Source organism: Nymphalis io, chromosome 30, assembly GCF_905147045.1.
Source record: "Nymphalis io chromosome 30, ilAglIoxx1.1, whole genome shotgun sequence".
NCBI classification, from domain to species: domain Eukaryota; kingdom Metazoa; phylum Arthropoda; class Insecta; order Lepidoptera; family Nymphalidae; genus Nymphalis; species Nymphalis io.
Window position 1 is genome coordinate 5,654,430 of NC_065917.1, and position 6,736 is coordinate 5,661,165.

The following is a 6,736-nucleotide window of genomic DNA, read 5'->3' on the forward strand; positions in this document are numbered from 1 at the left end:
CCTATTGCCTTTCACGTCGAAGGTTGTGGGTTTGATTCCCACCCACGAAAGACATTTGTGTGCATGAACATGTCTGTTTGTCCTGAGTCTGGGTGTAATTATCTATATAAGTATGTATTTACAAAAAAAAATAGTATATGTAGTATATCAGTTGTCTGGTTTCCATAGTACAAGCTCTGTAAAAGCTTTTTTTTGAGATCAGATGGCCGTGTGTGAAAAATGTCCCAGGATATTATGTATATAACATAGTAAACAAAATTTATCCTCTTACTACACATATATTGCAATTCATCTCTTAGATGTATTGATGCGCAAACGTTAGCCGGTATCGTAAGATATATAGGTCTCGGTATTGATGATGAATGACTCATTGTTTGTATTATTTACAGGGAAGACGAGATCAACGCGAGATCGTGATTGTAAGATTTGGCAAGATTACAAGTCAACACTAGGAATATGTTGTATTTTTATTTTTTTTATTTTTATTAATGTGATGTTATGTGTTTTGGCTAGGGATCCATGTAACCTTCTCAGTTAAAATTAATAGTGGTTTCATTTTCATTGTAATATATTATCGAGTTAATTCGACAAAGCAGTTATATATATACTTATTTAAAATACTTCAGACTAAATATTAAATTTCATATATATGGCAATCATTCTTTATTAAGCGTTTTCTTCGGTAATGATTTTTTTAAAACACTTCTAAATATATTATACTTTATACAAGCATTTAAATATTTTTTATAACATCAAAAACTACGAACTTCACTTAGTGGTAGAACTTTATGCACTTCTTGATTCCTGTAATATGTTATATCTTGCTGTCTGTGCTCATATTATAAATTAAAAAAAAAAAAACGTCCATACATTCTTATCTGTGTAAACTTATGACATAATGTAGGTACATTGTTGAATAGGCTTTTTTATCAACAAATTATCGTGTAAATAAACACCGCTAATCAGCGAGGCTGTTCGTTAAAATGAATTCGTAACTCGTAAAATATTTGATCGATATTAAAAAACTAAAAAAAAAATCAGCATTGCTAAGTAAGTAATCTGTAAGAACTTCATTACTCATCCGTGAAATGTCAACAATCGACTTATTGTGATATACTATTTTGATGCGTGTATTCTTGAAATGTTATAATTATTAGGATCAATGTCGCATATCACTTTCTGGTATTTTACGACCGTTTTCTGCTGTGAATCTCGAGTTTGTTCTTATAGAATAGAAAACAGTAGCGTAGCGGATAAAGACCTTGCAGTGTTGCATTGTTTGGTATAGATATCGCCAGTGTATGAAAATCTTAGATCTTATATATAATGAAATATATCACATATGTTAATATTAAATACTAGCTTTTCTTGTGGCTTCGCTCGCATACATTCAGAATTACTTAAGATTCCCTCGCTCTTTATTCAAAAATGAAGGCTTTTCATACAAAGTTTCATCCCCTTAGAGGTTTAATTTTTTAAAGTTCTTCCTCAGTGCTAACCTACTATTTAAAAGGAACCCGTATGCACATTTTCATGGTACCCCAGTGGTTCTGGATGTGCGTTGATATATAATAGTCATTTTTTTTTTGTATATATGCGTATATATACAGAATAATAATTCAGTGGAATGTTGAAAGTTGGTACGCAAATATATATAAAATTTGGTATTGCTAGTATGGAAATATAATCTATTTCATATGTTGTCCATAGGAGGCCCTGGTGCACCGCACTACCTTGCCCAATGATAGCTACGCTACAGTATTAGATCTTGTATTATATGAGACTTATACTGAAATCATTGTTCAAATGTTAAGTTAATTTGAAATAATCACAATATTAGATAAGAATGATCCCGCCCAAAGCTTCGCCTGCGTGCTTGGCACGTTTCCTTTGTACCTCTGATAACGCGTATGCAAAATTTCATTATAATTAGTTGTGTAGTTAAGAGTTAAAAGCGAAACAAACAAACGAACCCACTTTCGCATAAATGGTTTCGGGCGAGATTAATGAGGAGAGCTCCGCAGAGCCACGAAAGTAGCACAGCACGGGAGAGGTCGCGGATGCGTTATACCAACAAAATCCCACAGCCTCTGTGAACTGCCTAGGACGGACATCGCAGTGGTTTTAGTGGGTAAGAATCCCACATAACCTGGTCCTCCCCCAAGGTTGGGTACTTTTCAGAAGGTTTCCATTTCGTTTCAAGCTAATAATTCGCTCAAGAGTTTTTGTGTTATGTTGAGTTGTGTATTTTAAGTTCCTTTTAATATCAAATCAAAAAATATAAGTATAATCAAAGATTTAGGCTGCCGTCCCTAAAAGACCTGCCGCCGCAACCACGTGTCCCCTTGGCACGCAATTACGCAAAGCTAATCACATCTTTATTGAGGCAAGATATTCGTTTCTATATTAAAATTCAGATAATATTACCTTTGCCTATAAATAAATACTTATGTTTAAAAAAAAAAACAAAATCTGAAGCCGCGTCGTCGTCGTCATAAAATTACCACAATTACAACATTAAACGCAAAATTCTAATATTAAAACTCTGAACATAATAAATTATTAAAAGTTCACACTAAGCTAATTTCCTAATTCAAGGTGTAACGGTAACAAAATAAAAATACACGATCCAACCGGCGCGACGAGACGCCATTTTGCCCTTGACTTTGCAAAGAACGACGGTCGTGTATCATTCGGCCTAGTAATTTATTATTTGTTTATTTTTTGAAATTTGATCATACTCTTTATTTATTTTCAAGCTAGATATGCAGCTGAATTTTTAACAGTTAAATTAATAATATGGTTATATTATTAATTGAACAGACATACTCTATCAATGATGAAAAAGCCGAGATGGCCCAGTGGTAAGAACGCGTGAATCTTAACCGATGATCGTGGGTTCAAGCCCGGGCAAGCACCACTGAATTATCATGTGCTTAATTTGTGATTATAATTCTCGTGCTTTACGGCGAAGGAAAACATCGTGAGGAAACCTGCATGTGTCTAATTTCACTGAAATTCTGCCACGTGTGTATTCTACCAAACCGCACTGGAGCAGCGTGGTCGAATAAGCTCCAAACCTTCTCCTCAAAAAAAGGGAGAGGAGGCCTTTAGCCCAGCAGTGGGACATTCCCAGGCTGTTACTTTTTTACTTTTTACTATATCATTTGTTACTTTACTTAATCTATACTTATATTATAAATGCGAAAGTAACTCTTTCAGTACGTTTATCTGTTACGCTTTCACAGCTTAACCATTGAACTGATTTTGATGAAATTTTGTATGAAGCAAACTTGAAATCTAAGAAAAGGCTAATTTTTATACCTAACACTTACCAATCCTTACTAACACGCGGTCGAAAACTGGTTTTTACTTTTATACGAATGTAATTTTGTATGTCTCTCTGTTACGTTTTCATGGCTAAACCAATGACCCATTTTGACGAAATTTACCACGAAGAAACGATGGACATTGGAAAGTCAATTAGACTTTCTTGTTTTATAATTATAATTTTATAATAATATAAACGTGTGGAGTTATTTTATTTTAGTTGAAAATTGTATAATTTTTAAACTCAAGTCTGTAAGCATTGTGTTAACTACATATATATATATATATTTTCCCATGTATACTATGACTTATCTATTAAAGATAGATAAATCCGACGTTGAGTTGGAAAGTATCCGGAAATTTCTATTCGCTCCGACTGTGTTGACATCATGACTGATGACTGAGCCTATATCCCTCCCCTATCACCTGTCATTATAATAATAATAATAATATCCTGCGACATTATTCACACACGGCCATCCGATCCCAAATTAAGCAGAGCTACTTTGGAAACCAGACAACTGATATACTACATATACTACTTTTCTTTTGTAAATACACACTTATATAGATAATTACACCCAGACCCAGGACCAACAAGCATGTTCTTGCGCACAAATGTCTGTCTAGGGTGAGAATCTTACCCGCAACCTTCAGCGTGAAAGGAAAGTATCTACCAACCACACCAACCGGTCCGTCGTTATGAAAAAGTTTCATAAAAATCGGCTTATAATTGGTTTTTAATTCAAAAAATATAATAGGTCCAAGGACATATAAAATTAGCGTTTTGTCGTACTGACCACTTTAATCTGGAATATCTCCTCTTTGGTTGAGAATTCCAAATTCAAATTTATAAATTCATTTAACTGGTACATTTGAGTTTTGAAAACAGTCATTCATTTGTTTTTTCCTCATTATTTTTCTTTGGCGTCGCTTATTACCGCACAATGAATAACATGAAATATCGGTATATTTACGATTACGAGTTCTACCGTGGCACCAGTGCTGCAGAAACAGCTCGAAGGATTAATGATGTGTACGGCGCTGGAATCGCAAAAGATCACGGTACGTTTTTGATTTCAACGTTTTCGTTATGGGAATTTCGACCTTCAGAACTAATTCCGTGGACGGCTGGAGACCAAAGTGGAAAATGAAGAATTAAAGGCTATTGTGGAAGCGGGTCCATGACTTCAGAGATAGCTGCAGGCTTCGGGGTAAGTGATAAAACTATATTAATCCACTTTGAAGCAAATCGGGAAAGTAAAAATACTTGAACGATGGGTATCTCATGAATTGAGTGAATCGAACTTGGAAGAACTAGCTGCTAAACAACCGAGATTGGTCAATCGCTCTAGGCCTAGGCTGCTTCACGACAACGCAAGACCATACACTGCACAACAAACAACCAGTAAGTTAGATGAGCTAATATTGGAATGTCTGCTACATCCACCGTACTCCCCGGACCTTGCTCCAACAGATTACCATTTTTTCCGGAATGTGGACAACTTCTTACAAGGAAAAAAATTCAACTCCGATGCGGCAGTCCAAACCGCCTTCAAAGAGTTTATTGATTCTCGCCCCCATGGTTTTTTTAGTAAAGGGATCAATGAACAACCTATGAGATGGCAAAAGTGCATAGATAACAACGGTACAAAACATTTGATTAATTAAACATATTTTATAAAAAAAATGACTTTATATTCCTCCCGTACAAAACACCAATTTCATATGTAAGGACATAATAATAGTATAACGTTACAGACGATAAAAATTAATAAAATAAATAGCTTAATCTAATATATAAAAATCTCGTGTCACGGTGTTTTTGGTCGAACTCCTCCGAAGCGGGTCAACCAATTTTTATGAAATTTGTTATGTATATTTGGGAGGTATAATAGGAATAGGTCGTAAAGTATATTTCATACCGCTAGCTGATAAGGGTGCCCCTACCCAAAAAAAAAAAATTCTATTTCTTTCTATAATCAAAAAATACATAAAACCTAAAATTTTCACCCTAATAACCCATCATCCCATTTTGTAATCACGATTTTAGTATTTTTGTATGAACAATATCAAAATAATTACTTATGAACCTCATCGAACTTCCGTCCACGTCATTCACGAGAAGCGTCGCTTCATTTTGACATTTAAAAATTTGCAAAATATTTAACGATTTATTTAATTGATAAGAAATATAAACGTGCTTATGATATTGAAAAGGTAAGGTAAAATACTAAAAGATCAAATACATTATCGTTATACCGTTTTTATCAGTAAATACAACAATTTGGTCTATTTGTGTGTGTGTGTGTGTTAGTTACAGTGAAAAATGCCATCAAGACGCAAGGGGGCCCATTTGGGCCGTCGAACTAATAAAGCATCAAGCATGCTTAATAGCATAATAAAGCAGAAAGAAAAGACGAATAAATCCAACAAAATAGCGAAAATGTGCGTGTGAGCATGTCACCACTGATCGGTTTGCTCATCAGCACGTCTCCAGTAGCAAGGCTGTTCCTGAAGTCCATTCGCACACGAAAAAATATCGCAATGGACTTCGTTCCCTCCCGGATCTCTTCTTCCCAACTGTACGTTGTTTTTTTGTTATCGTTTTAATTTAAACGAGACTTATATCGTGTCTTCATTGCAATTTTATGGAGGAAAGTCAAGAAACCGAAATTGTAGCAAGTGTAAATAATGCAATCTTGAAAAATAAGTTAATAAATCATGTAAATTAATTCAAGTATACATACATTATATACATTCAATATACACATGATTCGAGTGTTTACTACTGACAGTATAATCAGAGAAATGGTAGTATAATAATTTGCTCAGCGTCAAAAAACTATCGAAGGGAAAAAAAAAAACGAAATCAATGACCATTATTTATCAAGCAATTATAACAATATTTAATTTATAGTAGACTTTTTGATTGTTTGAAACTTTTAAAGACATTTTTCATGTTTAATTTATTGTTAAAGGGTTTAAATTACTTTGACAATATTCAAAATAAAATCCTTTAGAAATAATATCATTATTCTGAATCAAATTTAATTATTTAATGTAACAAGTAAAACTTAATTCCATTTGAATTCTGTTAACAGCAGCACCTTTGAACATACTGTTTGTTTATAAAGTTTGTGTGAAATAAATCATTTCGAGTTGTGTAAATTATTAAACTATATTTCAAAAAATATTTAGCAGTAATTATTTGTCTGTTTTAATAGAAACTGTTAGTTGCTAATAATTGAATCGATTGAAAGAGGATAAAAAGACGTGGTTGCCTTACTGGAATTTTAAAAGGATTAATTCAAATTAATATCTTAGGAGTCTAGCTTATTTGTGTTGGCTAAAGACGGACTGACAAAAAATATCGTACCTACACTTATTTGCTCTTCGAAATGAA

The 6,736-nt window shown here is 33.6% G+C and overlaps 1 protein-coding gene across 1 annotated transcript in view; it reads left to right on the forward strand.

Moving 5' to 3' along the window:
* The window catches only part of LOC126779989 (L-dopachrome tautomerase yellow-f2-like), a 158,161-nt gene that overhangs the window by 62,730 nt on the left and 88,695 nt on the right, over positions 1 to 6,736 (forward strand). The gene's annotated exons all lie outside the window — the stretch shown is intronic.